Source organism: Mus musculus, chromosome 1 (genome assembly GCF_000001635.26).
Source record: "Mus musculus strain C57BL/6J chromosome 1, GRCm38.p6 C57BL/6J".
NCBI lineage: Eukaryota > Metazoa > Chordata > Mammalia > Rodentia > Muridae > Mus > Mus musculus.
This window is the reverse complement of record NC_000067.6, coordinates 108,016,525-108,035,305: the sequence shown is the minus strand read 5'-3', so window position 1 is coordinate 108,035,305 and position 18,781 is coordinate 108,016,525. Positions and strand designations below refer to the sequence as shown.

Genomic DNA, 18,781 nt, shown 5'->3' with positions numbered 1-18,781 from the left:
CAAAATAAACAAACCAAAATTAGAAAATAAAATATAAGAGAAAAATACAATAAACATACTCATGAGCATACATACACACATATATAAACAATACCCATAAAACCACAAAATCAGAAACCATAATACATAAGCAAAAGACCAGTAAGATAAGAGATGCACAAATAGAGTAATAAAAATAAAGTTTACAAAATGACCATTGAGTACATTTTGTGTTTTCACCTACGGGTGGACAAGGGACCTACCCTTAAGTATAGTTAATATACCCAGTGAGATTGCAGTGGAGAAAACTTTTTTTTTCTAAACAAACAGTTGTCAATTGCAAATAGCTTCTTGATTGGGGTGGTACTCTCTGTCCACGCAGCACTGAGACATCATGCAGGCCCTTTGGATGCTGGCATACTCTCTGTGATTTCATATTTCATAAGTCCTGTTGTTTCTGGAGAACACTGTTTCCTTAGAGTCATCCACTTCTCCTTTATGGTTTAAAAACTAACTCCCATATGTAAGAGAAAAAAGATATTTGTTTGGGGGAACTAGGTTACTTTAAACAAGATGATTGTTTTCCTAGTGTCATATATTTATTTATCTGCAAATTTCTTGATTTTTGTAATAGCTGAACAATATTTTATTATGTAAATATACCAATTTTCATTATCTATTCATCAGTGGACATCTAGGCCATTTCTAATTTCTGGTTATTATAAATAGAGCACCAGTGAACATACAGAAGGAAGTATTTGTGTGGTAGGGTGTCAAGTCTTCACACACATGCCCAAGAATGGTAGAACTGGATCTTATATTTGATGTCTGAGATTCCTGAGGACCTGGCACACTTATTTCCACAGTGGCTGTCCAGTTTAGCCTCCCGCCAGCAATGGATCAGTGGTTCCCTTTTCCAATCTCATTGCCACCAGGTTCTGTCACTTGGTCTGTAATGTCTCTGGCATTCTGACAAATATAGGATGGAATCTCAAAGTAGTTTTAGTGAGGACTTCCCTCGTGAATAAGAGTATTGAACATACTTCTTTAAATGTTTCTCTGGTATATAAGTTTCCTCTTTTGATGTTTATCTGTTTAGATCTGTACCCAATCTTTTTAACTGGGTTGGTTTTTTTCTTGATGTTCTGTTGGTTGGTTGGTTTAGTTCTTTATAAATTTTATATGTTAGGCCTCTATTGAATATATAATTGGTAAAAATCTTTTACTATTCTGCAGGCTACTGTTTATCCAAATAATGATGTCAGTTTCTATGCAAAAGCTTTGCAGTTTCATGAGGCCCCCAATTATTAACAGATGACCTTAGTGCCTAAGCTATTAGTGTCCTGTTCAGAAATTGTTTTTCTATGTCAATGAGTTCAGGACTATGCTCCACTTTTTTTTTTTTCTATCAGGATTAGTATATCTGATCTTAGGTCAAGATTTTGAACTATTTGGGATTACTTGTTGTGCAAGGTGATAAACATGGATCTGTGTGGATTCTTCTACATGCAAACATTCAGTGTGAATTGTTGGTTTATTTGTCAAGAACCAGGTGTCTATAGGTTTGTGGACTTATGTGTGGTCTTTACTTTGATTTCATTTATCAGCATGCCTAATTTTATGCTAGAACCATGCAGTTTTATTACAATAGCTCTAGTACAAATTAAGATCTGGCATGTTGATACCTGAACCAGATCTTTTATTATTCGAGACTGTATTAGCTATCTTTTGTTGTTGTTGTTATTCTTTTGTTGATTTTATTGTTGATTTTATTTCTTTTGTTTTATTCTACTGTTTCCATGTGCAATCGAAATTTGCTTTTGTTTTTGATTTCTTGGTTTGTTTGGTGGGATGGTTAGTTTGTTGGTTGGGGTTTTATTTTAGTTTTTGGTTTTTTTAGTTTCTGTAAAGAATTGCGTAGTGTTTTGCATAAGAATGGGCCCCATAGACTCTTATGTTTGAATGCTTGGTCACCAAGAAATAGAACTGTTTGAAAGGACTACAACACTCTCCCTCTCTGTGTCTCTGTCTCTCTTTGTCTTTCTCTGTATGTCTCTGTCTCTCTCTGTCTCTCTGTCTCTCTGTCTCTCTGTCTCTCTGTCTGTCTCTCTCTGTCTGTCTCTCTCTCTCTCTCTCTCTCTCTCTCTCTCTCTCTCTCTCTCTCACTGTCTCTCTCTCTGGATCAAAATGTAGTTCTCAGTTACTGCTTCAGTGCCGTGTGTGTCACTATATTCTCCACCATGAGCATAAAGTACTAAACCTCTGAAACCGTAAGCAAGCCCACAGTTAAATGCTTTCTTTCAAAAGTGTTGCCTTAGTCATGATGTCTTTCCATAATAACAGAAGAGTGACGAATACAAATTGTGCTGGAATTTTGATGGGGATTGCATTGCATCTGTAGATTGCTTTTATTAGGATAGCCACTTCTACTATATTAATCTTACCAACTAATGAGCATGGGAGATCTTTTCATCTTCTGGTGTCTTTTTTGATATCCTCAGTTTCTTTCTACAATACCTTAAACGGTTTTGTGTTTTGCTTTTTAATACACACACACACACACACACACACACACACACACATCTTTTCCTTGATTGGTTGGTTATCCAAAGATATTTATTTTGCAAGGATATTGTGTAAGATACCTTTTCCCCAGTTTCTGTGTTTTGAATAGAAAAGTCCCTCATAGACTCATATATTTAGAAGCTCAATTATCAGGAAGAGATTAGGAGATGTGGTCTTTTTATGGTAGGTGTGATCTTGTTGGAGGAAGTGTGTCTGTCACTGGGAGTAGGCTTTCAGGTTTTCAGATGCATAAGAGGCCCAGAGGCTCTCTTTCTTCCTGCTGCCTTCAGACCCAAATGTACAACTCTCAGTTTCTTCTCCTGCACCATTTCAGCCTGCCTACTGTCATGCTGATAACAAACTAAACCTCTAAGACTGTAAGCAAGCCCCAACTAAATGCTTTTCTTTTTAAGAGTTAATTAAGATGGTCATGGCATCTCTTCACAGAAATAGAATTTTGACTAAGATACTTTGTCATTTGCACATAAGAAGGCCACTGAATTGAAAATTTTGTTCATGAGTAGCATGATGATCTATGCAGAAAATCTTAAAACATCATCAGCAACAAAATAATAACCAGAGAACTATTGGAACAAATATATATCGTAGTCAGGTTATAGGAAGCAATGTTAATAGTTGAGCATGTAAGTACTGCATTTTTGGTGTATTACCACTACAGCTTCCATATAAAATGCCTCCTAAAAATGTTCTTGTGTCAACAACTTCGTTTCTGCTAGATCACCTTTAAGGAACTGGTATGGTTATACGAGCTTTTATCTTGTTAATGGATTAATCCACTGGTGGATTCATCATTTAATGATGCTAAGGAAGGTATAGATGTTGAGATGGACCTACCAGAGGAAGTAAGTGAAGAGTGATATGCTGTGAGAATACATCCTGTCAGCTGGCCGTTTTCATTGCTTCCTGACTACCAAGAGCTAAACATCTTTCTATGTTACATTTTCCTATTGTGCCTTACATATTCCAGTAACAAAAAAGCCAAATGACTATAGACTGAAAATGCTCACATTGATTATTTTCCTACTGCTGTGACAAAACACATCAACCAAGGAAAATGATAGAAGTGTTTATATGGGCTTATGGTTCCAGAAGGTTTAAGAATTCATGACGTCAACGAGCACCAGGCAGAGTGAGAGGAACAGAATAAGAGACTTCACTTCTTAAGCAGCAAGCAAGAAGCAGACTAAAAGATCTTAAATTCATTGAGTCTTTTAGCTATTCAAGCCTAACTCCATTGACACACTTTCTCCAACAGGGCCATACCTCCTATGTCTCACCAAACAGGACAAACATCTGGGGACCAAGAATTCAATGGTCCACAATTTTGGGGAGGAGTCTCCTTAAAACTACCACTCCTTTTCTCTTTTGGTTTTAGTTTCTTACGTATTTTGTCACAGCAACAATATAAAGAAGATTCCAGACACAATCCATAATAAGCAGCTAACTTTACAATTCAAAATATCCTATCATTGGCATTTCTAGCCAAGTAAATGAACTATTTGGATATATATCTAACAAAACATATCCAATATCTATGTGAGAACAACTATGAGACTTATACTGTATGCTTACAAAAGAAGAAAGATGAATAAACAGAAAAAAGCATTCATATTAGTATGCCAATTATTTCTCAGTTAAGCTATGGCTACTTACATCTGATGAAATAGTAAAAATGTATCTAATTTTTTTCAAAGACATGTTACAGTAAAAAATGTATCTAATTTTGTCAAGGGCATGCTACACAGACACACATGGATATTCATAGCAATTTGATGCTGCATCACTAAAACTTAAAACCAAACATAACAACCTTCTATAAAGAAGTGCATACATTGCATGGGACAACCAAAGAATATAATACTGCTTAGTCTTGAGAGTATACAAATTATCATGATGAAAGAACATGAAATGCATATTATTCGTAGGAAGGAGTCAATGGAAAAGGGCAATGTTCTATGGGTCCAGGTTACCTTCTGCCAAAGATAAAACCATGGCAACCAAGAAATGATCAGCATTGCTTGGGGTTGTAGAAGGGAATTGTTGCTAGGGATTGTTAAGAAAGTAAAACTACTCTTTGGGGCTCTAACGATAGCAACATACAATCCTTTCAAACTGGATCTCCTGAGAGGTTCTGATGAAAATATGAATTTTGGATTATCCAATGTAACAAACCTTCCACTTACCGACTTAAGTGGTTGCGAGAGACTGAGGTCTTCTATTTTGTGTTGGTTCCTGTCTTACCCTCCCTCCAAGAATGGAGTTTGCAGACAACCACAGGGAAACAAAAAGAGTAATAGTGTAACATGCCGCATGAGAGTAGCAAGGTAACAGAAAACAAAAAACAACAAACAAACAAACCCTCAAATAGTAAATGAGGGAGTCTGAGATCCTTGGTAGGAGCAAAAGCCAACTAAGGAACACTGCAGTGCTATAGTTGTGTTCTAGGGACAGGCTTGCTATGAAGCAGGGAAATTGCAAGTGTTGCAGTTCTATGCCCTCAGTTTTCTGGCCAGTGTCAGCAAACACTACAGTTCAAATGCTCTTGGAGAGCTTCAGGGTTTCAAGGGAGAGCATTGTTTGCAGAGAGAGTACAGAAAGCAGGTCACTGACTCTGTCACAAACTCTGCAGGGCTTGAAGGCTGGAATCACTTGTTTCTAAAGCAGCAGGTACTTTATCCCGGAGACACTTTCAGGAACAGAAATCTATCTGAAGCTGGAATCCTGGAGGCTTGAAAGCAAAGAAAGGAACAAGCTCTCTTGCCTTTGGCCACAGAAAGAGTTCTAGAGGCTGAGTAGCCATAAGAAACTGTACAAGAACCCTGCCAGTGGTAGAAGGCTCAGGCAAGGCAAACCTCCCATAAGCATGTCCCCTAGGAATCTTGAAGGCAACCTATTTTCTCTGAAGAGTGTCTGGGAGCTGGTCCTGTAGTCTGAACTAGGAGCTTGCTTAAAGATAGACTCCAGTCAGACTCTAAAATCATTCTTCTTCCTTCAAGATCCCAGAGATCTTACATATCAGAGCTTTCAAAGTGAACTCTGATTGGCTGAATGTGTGTACATGCATGTAAATAACATATAAAATGGGACTAATCATGAGGCAGTTATCAACTAAAAGGTGAAAGAGGAAGCCGTTCACAAATAAGGGGCTCCTTGCCTTGGCTATCTGCAGCTTTTCAGCCCATTCCCTCCATGGTAGGAGTCTGGGTTATTTTCCATTGTTAGATCCTTATTTTAGGCTGCCAAAATGAAAGCCCCAACCTATCGCTGACAGCTGTCAAACTGGTTGCTGTTAAGAATTACAGGCAAGCTGGCTTTTTATTATACTTATTTTAATTTCTATATCTCAGATCTAGAACTGGAGTCACAGTCAGTTGTAAGCTGTCTGCTGTGGGTAGTAGAAACCAAACTCAGGGTTTTCTACAAGAGAACCAAGTGCTCTTAACAACTGAGTCAACTGAGTCATCTATCCACTTCCCAACTCCACCCTCTAATCTCAAAGCTCCCCCACCTCCCCACCTTTGCCAAGTTGAGAATTTTATGTGTCATTCCCCTAGTTGCCTTGTCAGTGTTGTATTGCATTTAAGCTCTCAGCTACTGCTCTACCACCATGCCTACCATAGCTCAAATGCTCCCCACCATGACAGTCATGGACTCAGCCTCTGAAACTAAGAGCCATACATAAAATAAATTCTTTTATAAATTTCATTGTTCATACTGCCTTATCACAGCAATAAAAAAGTTACTAAAACTTCTCCTAAAACGCCTATAAGGCTTACAATGTGATTGTCAGGTTACAGGTATGATTCCTAAGCACAGCCCATGAAATAATGTGACCCCTTCTCACATGTCAGCTCAGCATGCCCTACCTGATGCTAGGCTGTTCTGTGTCTCTGTCATATCTTCTGTCCACCCCATACTGTCATAGCTCCTGAGGCCTGGTTGAAAATTCATTTCCTTAGTGAAGTTTTCTGTTAAGAATTTCTAGAAAGAGGTAGTCAAATTTCAACTATAGAACAAGCTTAACATCATATCATCTTAAAATTCCCTTGTAACATCACTTTCCATATCCTGTTCCTGTTAAAATTATCTAATGCTTTTAGAAAAGCAGGAGGTGGAAAGAGAGCTCACTGGGAATAACATGAGCTTTTGAAACTTCAGAGCCTATCTTAGTAACACACTTCCTCTAACAAGAACACACTATTCCAACAAGCAACCACCTCCTCCATTAAGGTCATACCTACTAGTTCTTCCCAAACAGTTCTACTATATGGAAGCCACGTATTTAAATATATGAACCTATGGGGACATTCTCATTCAAACCATGACAGGGGCCCCCAAAGTATCTTAATTTTCTTTGACAATTAAAAGGCATAAAAGATATTTTGGTATAAGTTTCTATGTATAATATCAATATTGCTTTCTTTATTAAAGGATAATAATAGTTTTCGAATGTTGCCAATGCTCACTTACGAAATGTGATAGATAGATAGATAGATAGATAGATAGATAGATAGATAGACAGACAGATAAGTTTGTGTGTGTGTGTGTGTGTGTGTGTGTGTGTGTGTGTGCGTCCACTTATATGTGAATCTGTGTGTGTGTGCATGCGAGCCTTCAAAGGCCACAAGACAGTATTAGATGCTCTGGAGCTGCAGTTTCAGGCAGGAGTAATGCATCATATGTGAGGGCTTGTATGCAAACTCAAATTCTCTGGAAGAAGAACAAGTGCTATTAAGCACAGAGACATCTCTCCAATCATCTATGCTCATATAAAAATTTATTCTATCTTTAATTATTTACATCACTGACTTTAAAATGTAGAGATATTTAAGGATTTAAAATTATAGTCATATGTGAGTCATTTTCTTGATTTAAACTAACTTATGTGCAAATGTATTAATTAGTAAACATTAACAAATGAATGTTCATGGCATAAGGGAAGAATTTAAATAAGCTTGCATGACTTGAACTTTCAATTCCAAGTTAAAGTGCAGAAACAGATACATTCCAAGTTTATACAGCTTTCTTACTCCTGTGTATTTTATATGCTACTCACACCTATTCTAAGCTGTGGTAACTTTCTTACTCCCATGTATTTTACATGTTACTAACATATATGCTGAGCTGTGATAACTTTCTTACCCCTTGAATTCTATATGTTATTCACACATATGCTGAGCTGTGATATAAAGGCATTTACAAGTTAAAAACAAACATCTGAAGAAGGAAAACTTTCATATTGCTACTGGTTTGTATGCTACATCTAGTAAACTGTCTTTTTTAGTCAAGGAAGACTCTGTGTTTAAAAAGAATTGAGGTTTTTCACAGTAAGAACTATGAACCAAGAGACTTTTAAAGAAAAATCAATAAATATAGCTAAATATATAGAAATGTGCAAAATTAGAATACCACTATGCTTTAGAAACTAGACCTGATCAGAAGAGAAAGTGCATCTGGAAGTCTATGTGGTCAACCGTTCCTAACAAAACGTACTCAGAAGTTAAAATTTCACATAAGCCATCATATGCCGATCCAATGAATGATGACTATTGAGGTTTAAAAATGTCCAGACAAGTTTTAATGGGTAGGTAGCACAGATCTGATGATGATAACTTCAGTAAATGGCGAGATGTCATTCAAAGGTGTATGTTCCTACTTGACTTTCTTCTGGGAGCAAGAGGCTTTTTACCAGAGGTAGAACTTGATTCCTCATGACCTCTGTTAAGAGAACAACAGGGAAAGAGATGAGAAAGACCTTCCTGATCTAGCTTTCTTCTCAAATACCAAGAAACTATACTAGCAGAAGCATGTCCTGAGGCCTCTCAAACATGAATAAAGACTTTCATAATATCTAAGGACACTGTGGCAAAGCTCAAGAGGTCCACAAAAGCCAACTAGTGGCCTTGGAGAAATACTTCATAAATGGAGGAAATGTGGGTTAGAATGCCATGCTAAGAGACAAAAGGTATGGCATTGCTATGTCCTAAGAGCTCTTTCTCTTTGTAAATATGTTAACACTACAAATTATGATACTTGCAAGCCATACAAAAGAGTCTCTATCATTGTGCATTGGTACAGCTGACTCTTTTGGCTTGCTTCCCAGTCTTTCATTATTTTAAAATAGCTTTCCACAATTCTCTCATAAGTACAATCTTAGTTTATTCTTATTTTGGCACATAAAAACAGCCTTGATGATGATTAAGAATAGTTCAAATATACAGGAATTTATGGAAGGTGTTAATGGTTTTACCCACTGCACCTGAAATATCATATATATATGTATACACACACATACATAAAGAGGCACACACAGACACACACAGATACACACACACACACACACACACACACACACACACTCCAGAACAGTAGAGCTAGAGCTACACAGCTTCACCATTTTGGCCTGAGTCATTATTTATAATGAGAAAGATATGGTACTCTTAAGAAATGACATTTTAGTGGATGCTCACAGTCAGCTATTGGATGGAGCACAGGGCCCCCAATGGAGGAGCTAGAGAAAGTACCCAAGGAGCTAAAGAGATCTGCAACCCTGTAGGTGCAACAACATTATGAACTAACCAGTACCCCGGAGCTCTTGTCTCTAGCTGCATATGTATCAAAAGATGGCCTAGTCGGCCATCACTGGAAGGAGAGGCCCATTGGACAGGCAAACTTTATATGCCCCAGTACAGGGGAACGCCAGGGCCAAAAAATGGGAATGGGTGGGTAGGGAAGTGGTGGGGAGGGTGTGGGGGACTTTTGGGATAGCATTGGAAATGTAATTGAGGAAAATACGTAATAAAAAATATTTTTAAAATGACATTTTGTCTTCAATTTTTTAAACACTTACTCCTCTTCTACCCTCCTGAAAGAAAAGAAACTTAACAACATTTGAGACTGAAGACATCAGGCAGAAATGGATTTCATATATGAACAGATTGAAAGTATAAAGATGTGGCTACAAACCTTAATCTCATTCACAGCTTCTATTTTTATTAACTTTAAAGCAATGTTAGATGGTCAAAATGAAATAGGCTAGCTTATAAACAACAAAAATGCAGTCAGTGCTCTTAGTCTGGGAACAAACAAGTTCTAGATCTTATAGATTTGGTGACAGGGGATAGCCTCTTTCTTCAGTCATGGACACTACTTCCTTGGCACACTGCATCTTTACATGTAAGAAAGTGGGTATGACCTCCCTCAGGCTGCTTTGCTAGGGGCATTCATTTCCTTCCTGAGATTCCCTTCCTTCTGACATCCTGAGGATCTAAGTTCTCCTTACCACCTCATTAAATCTTGTGCACTAATTTTTGCTGCACAGAAACACCCATACACAACATTATACACACATGTAGACATATATATTCTTTCTATAAATATAATATATATGCAGGTATTGTGGAAATATCTATTTTTTTTGTTGTTGTTGTTTAACACGTACAACAAGAACAACAACAAAATAAACCATTCACACAATCACCACCTGAAGTATGGTCAGCTCTCTAATGTGCTATCTAATATTTAGTTGGAAGTAGCAAACAAAAAAGAAAAAGAAAAAAGAAAAAGCAGAAGAAAGAAAGAGAGAGAGAGAGAGAGAGAGAGAGAGAGAGAGAGAGAGAGAGAGAGAGGGAGGAAGGAAGGAAGGAAGGAAGGAAGGAAGGAAGGAAGAAAGAAAGAAAGAAAGAAAGAAAGAAAGAAAGAAAGAAAGAAAGAAAGAAAGAAAGAAAGGAGAAACAAAGAGCATACTTTAGATCTAGTAGAAGTTTGTTTTGTCCAGCCCCTGCTGATACTCCACTAGGCTCAGTAGCTGCTCTTTGCACTGCTTAATACATAGCAGTTCAAAGGAAGGGCAGATTGCTTCCAAGGCTTGCAGTAATCCCATTATGCAATAATTGTGTTTACTCTTTCCCTTTTTGCTACAATGCAAAAGCCAATTTTTACATCTAAATTCTGTTCTAAGGTTCTTTATCTCAGAGTCTAAGTTTTCAAAGCGGAACTGTCAACATTAACCCTTCATTAGAGGTGAGGACAAGAAAAAGGACTGTGGATTTTATAGGAAGTCCCACATAACCTACCAGAAAGGTAAGGCTGGTGTGCTTCCCCACAGCGATTGTCTCTGCAGCCTAAGGATCCGTTAGTGCCAGTCAGTGCTGGTCCCTCTACATGATTATAGACTTTATTTGTCATTTAAAGTTAAGTAACTAGTGCAAATATATAATGAATAAATGATAAATTTATAATTATCTATGGTTAGAAAAAAAAGCTCCTGGAAATATTTTTAAAACGGATTATCTTCTAGTCGCCTACTTTTTAAATTACTTTTGGCTCACTTGGCCCCATAGATGCAGAAACAAAGACTGATCGGGTCTTAACGCAGAGAGTGTATGAGAAAATGAAATGAGAACTCAAATGAACATCATTTCTAGGTTTGTATCGAGAATTCTCAAATGTGCCTGAGCATTTCTGTCTCATGTGACTGTTGTAAATACACGGCCTTGTCTACTGCAGAAGAAAACATCTTCTCACAGTGTATGCGGTAAATGCAGAGACACCAGGCTAGCCAGTGTACTAAGAATAACTAAACACTGAATGTTCAGCCATAAACAGGACATTCACGCCATGTCTTCTAAGGCTCAGAGAACAATGTAGAAAAAAAGGAAGCAAGGAACATGAAAGTACAAAAGTAGGAGAAGAACTGTAAAATACTGTTTTCCCTGAATGGTATAGCAAATGCATTAATGATCTCACAGAATCAGCAGCTGCCTGCAGTGGAACTGCACTGCAGGAGACTGAAACTGTCAATAGGCAATCACAGGCCAGGCATGGTAACAAAAGGCCTTTAATCCCAGCACTCCAGAGGCAGGGCAGACAGAGCACTGAGTTTGAGGCCATCCTAGTCTACAGTGGGGGTTCCAGGACAGCCAGCACTACTGCCCTAAAACAAACAAATAAACAAACAAACAAAGGCAAAAAAAAAAAAAAAACAATTCTGGGAGAGGCCCGCATAGCCCTTCTCCTCCAGGGGCTAGTGATGGATTCTAGGGGAAGAGCAGACTTGTTCAGTTCAGTACCCACTGAGGCACTCATGATGCTCTAATAGATAGTTCCCAGAACAGAAATAGTTCTTCTTAAACTCTGGGACTCACAAAACAAAGTGATGTGAATGTGGGAAAAGCACTTATCAAGAGGAGAGTGTGTGCTAGTTCTGGAAGTGACAAAAGAAGAGAATGTTGGGTGATAGTGACAGCAATCAGAATGGGTATGCACTGTCAAAGAGCAAACATAATAAAAAGTGTTAAAGATGGTTCACTTAATAAGGGTACTGGCTGCCAAGCCTTACAACCTTAGTTCAATACCTGGAACCTACATGGTATAAAGAGGGACCAACTAAATAGTTGTCCTCTGAATTTCACACATGAACCATGGCTAACCTCCCACTCAAACCACACACAAAATTTAAATTATTTTATTTTTATTTAAAAATTTCAATACAATATATCCTATCCTTTCATCCCTCTCAAATCCAGGACACCTCCCTACACTGCCAGCTTCAAGCTTCATTGTTCTCTCACACTTTCTCTCCTCTCACCCCTCCAAATAGAGGAAAAATTAAAAAATAAGAAAACACATATACACACAACAACTGAGCCAAAAACTGCCAAAGAGAACAAAAATCACATCCACAAATGTGGGGCATTGGGCTATAAAGAGACAGTCTGGTTTTCAGTCAAGTTGAGGTCTGAACCTAGGGACCTGGTGGTGATAATTCACCTACATGGGATTGAAGGAGTTCTCTCATGTCTCCTGGTACTCTGGCTCCTGTCGAAGTTACGGCCCCCACAGCCCCCACAGGAGAAGCATGACTAGTAGTTACATAGGAAATGTCCCAAACTTCTGACCTTCAGGCAAAACTCCTCCCCAGCAACAGTAAAGATATCAGCATACAATAAGAGTGACTTCTTGGCCCCACCTCACTCTCTTATTCCTCTTACTCCCCTTACTCTCCTCTCTCCTCTCTCTCCCTCTACCCCTCTCTCTCTTACTCTCTAGCCTTTCTTCTCTCTCTCCCTTTCCCTTTTCTCTCCTCTTGGCTATAGCCAGTCTCTCTTTCTTTTACCTTATCTCCCTTCTCCCTGCCTTTCTACAATAAAGCTCTAAAACCATAGACTGTCTCTGTTCATCAAGGCCCTCTGCGCTTACTCTCACCTGCGTTGGAACCTCTCTCCCTCAGTCCTCTCTCCCATAACCTCGAGACTACAAGGTATTGCCCTGGGGACCCTGATTGGGGAATGCCCCTTGTCCACTCCCTGCCAAGTGGAGTCATTGGCTTAGATGCCCACCCGCGAGTGGAAAGCGTCTGGCAGCCCTCCTGTGTCTGCCTACCCAGAGCATAAGAGGAACTCTGGCTGGATGAGGGCTATCCTCCCTCCCCCTCATACCCCTCACTCCCTTTAGTTCCCACACACAAAAACTGAGTCCATTCTGTATTGACCAGCTATTCTTGGGTATGTAGCCTGCCCCAGAATGTGATTGAAATGCCCAGTGGCACTCATTGGAGAAATTTCATTTCTGCTTCCCAGAAGGTGTCAATGACAAGTAACTCCTTGATTATAGGTGAGCTTTGTGTCCATGTCCCCTTCTCAGTACTGTGATGTTTTTCAGGTTTATACCTGTGCAGGTCTTGTGTGTGCTGGGACACTCATGGCAAATTCAAATGTTTCATTCCTAATATGACTAGATGGTACTGCTTTCTTTGATTCATCTGCCACCTTTCTCTCTTCCAATTTTTCTACCTCCTCTCCCATAAGGATTTCTGATCATCAAATGAGGGACTTTGATGAAGCCATCCCATTTAGTATTTAGTGCTCAAAAGTCTCTCATTCTTTATATATTATACAGTTGCAAGTCTTTTAAAATTACAATCCACTGAAAGATGATCTATGGGTATATCAATATGTCATTAAAAATTATTGGACTGCTGGTTTTTTAAGCAAAATAATAGTTGCAGGATTTCCCATAGCTCATGACCTAAGTGGATCTAACTTAAACTCAGAAACAATCTTAGCCCATCGCCTCTAAGAGCTCCCTTACAGCAACCACTGAGAAATCCTTCCTTGTGACTTCCATCTTCACTACGAAGAAAGCAGTATCTATGATGGCCAGACCTGTTAGAGGGAACATCAAAGATCCATGAGATGTGAAGAAGGATTAAAGGGGAGAGAAGCACTTTAGATGAGTCTTATAGAGGGCTTGAATGATGGTACATAGACTGTGTGATCCAAAAAGAACAGCCAAGCACATGACAGAGGCATGTGCTGTAATCTACAGTGAACATTTACTATACATTATTTGTGTCTTCTCTGTTAAGCCTGTAGATTTTTGTACTATCATTTTCAAGAAATCATTTCCAACTTCCTCCAGACTTTTTAGCTTAATTACTATATCAACATTGTGCCCACAATACCTGGCAGAAATAATTTAAGCTCCTCATTGTTTACCTCTGTCATGGTGGGAGAAACATTCAAAAGCAACTCAGTCCATGGTAGTGGGAATATGAAGTAGAGGCTGCTTACATTGTGGCAGAGCAGAGGGCATGGAGTGTGACAGAATCTAGGGGCCATGTGTAAACTACTTCTGACAGCTGGGTCTTTCCTCTTAAAGATTCCACAGTCTCCCAAAATACTGCCACCAGTTGAGAAGTAATCATTGAAATATCAAGCTTACAGGAAATATGTCAGATTAAAAGCATATAATAAGGCATCTAGAAATATATCTCTTTCATATAGTTCCAGATATGTAACTTTAAACTATCAGGGATGGTGTTTGGATAGCTAATTACCATCATGTATATATATATATGTATATATCATAGCAGTGTTCTCTATTACTATAGTGATGACTATTAGGGAGACAAGTTCTTTATCAGTAGGAAGTTAAATAAGCTTTCAATAATTTTAGCTAATACTTCTGATTTAATTTATCTCTAACACTGATTAAAACAGTGCAACTAAGTAGTCAAACTACTTTGTATAATGAACCTTAAAACTAAGAAGAGAAGACATTCCTTTCCTATAGATAGAAATACCAACCCACATATTTAAGGTTGATTCTGCTTCAGTGAACAGAAAATCTCATCCACTGTGTTAAATTGCATTTAACTTTCAATCACTATATCAACACCAGTACATCTTCAAAGGGTTGATATGGGAAAATGGGCAGGTGTGAATCACTTAATCATTTCAATCAGTAATTTATTACACAAATTTCAAATAGAAGCAATTCCCTCAAGTTTCTTTCTTTCTTCTCTCTCTCTCTCTCTCTCTCTCTCTCTCTCTCTCTCTCTCTCACACACACACACACACACACACATCAAAGTGAATTTTTATCAGAAAAACAAAAATGATGACATACAGTATCAATTTGGGTTGTGCCCTCCATGCTGAGCCCTGTCCAAAGTGTCTATGAACTTCACTGCTGTCCCACCATGGCACTGAGAGAAGTCTGCCCCAGATTCAGGCACAAACTTCCTCCTTTCTGATCTAGTTTATTGCTCAACATTATAAAGAGAAACTGGCCTACTGGACATATGCCTTTCAAGGTTCAGCCAATGACATTCCTAGAGGTCTGTTAGATAGTTATATTCAGTTGCCCTCACTATTTTTAAAGTGTCTGAGATGAATTTTGAACAGTAGGAAGTGAGTTAGTAACACAGCATTGGCTTCATGGAGACAAATCCGCCAATGTGACTATACCTGAAATGCTGGTAAGGAATTCTCAGAGGAATGGCATAGTTTTAAAAGTTACTCCTTGGAGGAAAAAAAAATGCTTGCATCAAAAGTGCCAAGTGACAAGCGTTTATATATCATGGGTGGGGAGAGGGCAGCCAAAGATTTTTCAAATTGTTCAAAGATCTTATTCTTGACCCCAAACTCCAAATTTAGTAACACTCACACAATTTTGCCAAATTTTTGATGGATGGCAGAGTTCATCCTCAAGGCTTATGACTTAAGAAATATGACTCAATTTTAAATCTAACCTAATAGGATTACTATCCTATAAAAACTTTAGCTACTGCAAAGATCTTTGAGTAGTCATTTCATCTTGTGGTATATACATCTCTGTGTGTTTGTGTGTGTGTGTGTGTGTGTGTGTGTGTGTGTGTGTGTGTGTGTGTGTGTGTGTAAGAGAGAGAGAGAGAGAGAGAGAGAGAGAGAGAGAGAGAGAGAGAGAGAATTTGTATGTATTACATCCACATGAATGTGGAAGCCAAAAGTTGCTGTTAGGTGTCTTCCTCCAACACTGATCACCTTAATGGTCTCCCAGTGAACCCACTGACTGCTCAGCTGCCAGGAAGCTAGGAAATTAATCTGTTTCTGCTTCACTGTGCCCCAAATTTGATGCTGCAGAGATATGCCCAACATTTTACTCAGTGGTGTTGGAGACCCAAATGTGGGAGGCACTTTTACCTAGTGACCCATCTTTGTAGCCCTACATCCTATGGCTTTATATCAATTATGATTTAGGTTTAATCTTTTATACAAGACCATTTTATATTCACGAGAGGAATGGTTTTTACCTTTTTGAAAATTGAACTTTAGTTACACTTTTATTACCCTATAATGGTCAAGGCCAGTGCTACAGAAGAAACAACAATACTGAAGAAAATATTTCCTCCAAAAAAAAATTTTAAAAATTTCCTCCTTTCAAATTTATTTTACTATGAAAATGAAATCTTATTACTGGAGCATTGACACAGGAACCTCACCTGATCAGTGGCTTGGGTTCCTTCTGGTCAGCACCAGCACCTGGCCACCCTGGGAGTGAACTCAGCGGACAGTCCCATGGTCCCCAGAGGACGCTCCACACACCACACACACACCCCCCCCCCACAGGCGCCCTAGAATGCCCATGGTCTTAGGATCACTGGTGAGTAGAACACAATATCTGTTCCAACAGAATGGGGAGTGCCTGGAGCCAGCAGGAACAGGGACACAGGGACCCCCACCCAACTAGTAGCTCAGGTTACTTCCAGGCAGCACTGGTCTAACTTGTTTTGAAACCCAGCTGACATTCCCATGGTCCCCAGAGGCAATACCATTTCCAGGTGCTCTAACAAGCCCAGGATCTTAGGATCCAAGGATTCCAAGAGCTTGGTTACACCAGGATCTCAGCATCTAAGAGGAAGCGTGACAGCCAAGAACACTGACACACCAAGAATCTCAGCATCACAGGATCCCAAAATCACAGGATCATAGAGAAAACTGGACTCTGAGAACTTCTGACTCAAATGGGATTACAGGAAGGACAGGTTCAAATCTGTTCTTCAAATATTGAGGGCAGGGAGCACTTGAGATAATCAGATGGCAGGAGGCAAGCATAAGAACAGAAGCAACAGAAACCAAGGTTACTTGGCATCATCAGAACACAACTCTCCCCCCATAGCAATTCCTGGATACAACATCACACCAGAAAAACAAGATATGGATCTAAAGTCACTTCTCATAATGATAAGGGAAGACTATAAAAAGGACATTAAATAACTCCCTTAAAGAATTACAGGAGAACACAGGTAAACAGGTAGAAGCCCATAAAGAGTAAACACAAAAATTCCTTAAAGAAGTACAGGAAAACTCATCCAAACAGGTGAAAGAATTGAACAAAACCATCCAGGATATAAAAATTGAAGTAGAAACAATAAACAAATCACAAAGGGAGACAACTCTGGAGATACAAAAATTAGGAAAGAAGTGAGAAGCCATAGATGCAAATATCACCAAGAGAATACAAGAGATAGAAGAAAGAATCTCTGGGACAGAAGATACCATAGAAACCATTGACACAACAATTAAAGAAAATGTGAAATGAAAAAAAAAGATTCTACCCAAATTATCCAGGAAATCCAGGACACCATGAGAAGACCAAAGCTAAGGATAATAGGTATAGACAAGAAGGAAGATTTCCAACTTAAAGGGACAGTAAATATCAACAAAACTATTAGAAGAAAACTTCCCCAACCTAAAGAAAGAGATGCCTATGAACATACAAGAAGCCTACAGAACTCCAAATAGACTGGACCAGAAAGGAAATTCCTCTGAACACATAATAATCAGAACAACAAATGCACTAAATAAAGATAGAATATTAAAAGCAGTAAGGGAAAAAGGTCAAATAACATATAAAGGCAGACCTATCAGAATTACACCTGACCTCTCCCCATAGACTATGAAAGCTAGCAGGTCTTGGGAAGATGTCATACAGACCTTAAGAGAACAAAAATTCCAGCTCAGGCTACTATAACCAGCAAAATTCTCAATCACCATAGATGGAGATATTCCATGACAAAACCAAATTTACACAATATCCTTCTATAAATTCAGTCCTTCAAAGGATAATAAAGGGAAAACTCCAACATAATGAGGAAAACTAAGCTATAGAAAAAGGAAGAAAGTAATTTTTCAACAAACCAAAAGAAGATAGGACATGAACAGAATTCCAACTCTAACAACAAAAACAACAGGAAGCAACAATGTCTTTTCCTTAATATCTCTTAATATCAATTGACTCAATTCCCCAATAAATGACATAGACTAACAGACTGGGTACATAAATAAGACCCAACATTTTGCTGCATACAGGAACCCAATTCAGTGACCAAGACAGACACTACCTCAGAGTAAAAGGCTGAAAAAATTTTTTTCCAAGAAAATGGTCCCAAGAAACAAACTGCTGTAGCTATTCTAATATTGAATAAAAATAGACTTTCAACCTAAAGATATCAAAAAAGACAAGGAGGGACACCATACTCATCAAAGATAAAACTTAGCAAGATGAACTTTCAATTCAGAACATCTATACTCAAAATGCAAAGGCATCCACATTTATTAAAGAAACCTTAATAAGTTCAAAAGACTCATTGTACCTCACACAGTGATAGTGAGAGACTTCAACACCCCACTCTCATCAATGGACAGATCCTGGAAACAGAAACTAAACAAAAACAGAGGGAAACTAACAGAAGTTATGAAACAAATGGAATTAACAGATATTTATAGAATATTTTATCCTAAAACAAAAAGACATAACTTCTTCTCAGAACCTTATGGTACCTTCTCCAAGACTGACCATATAATCAGTCACAAAAGAGTCCTCAACGGATACAAAAATATTGAAATATTCCATACATCCTATCAAATCACCAGGGACTAAGGCTGATCTT

General features: G+C 38.5%; 1 long non-coding RNA gene across 2 annotated transcripts; it reads right to left on the bottom strand.

Annotated features, from left to right (window-relative positions):
* Positions 1–8,114: 8,114 nt before the first annotated feature.
* On the bottom strand, positions 8,115–17,350 carry LOC115487113. Of its 2 annotated transcripts, none has more exons than XR_003947958.1 (2): positions 16,331–17,350; positions 8,115–8,283 (listed from the first exon to the last, which is right to left on the bottom strand). It is a non-coding gene; the product is annotated as an uncharacterized LOC115487113 (long non-coding RNA). The 2 variants fall into 2 exon arrangements; XR_003947957.1 differs by lacking the exon at positions 16,331–17,350 and adding an exon at positions 13,657–13,726.
* Positions 17,351–18,781: the final 1,431 nt, after the last annotated feature.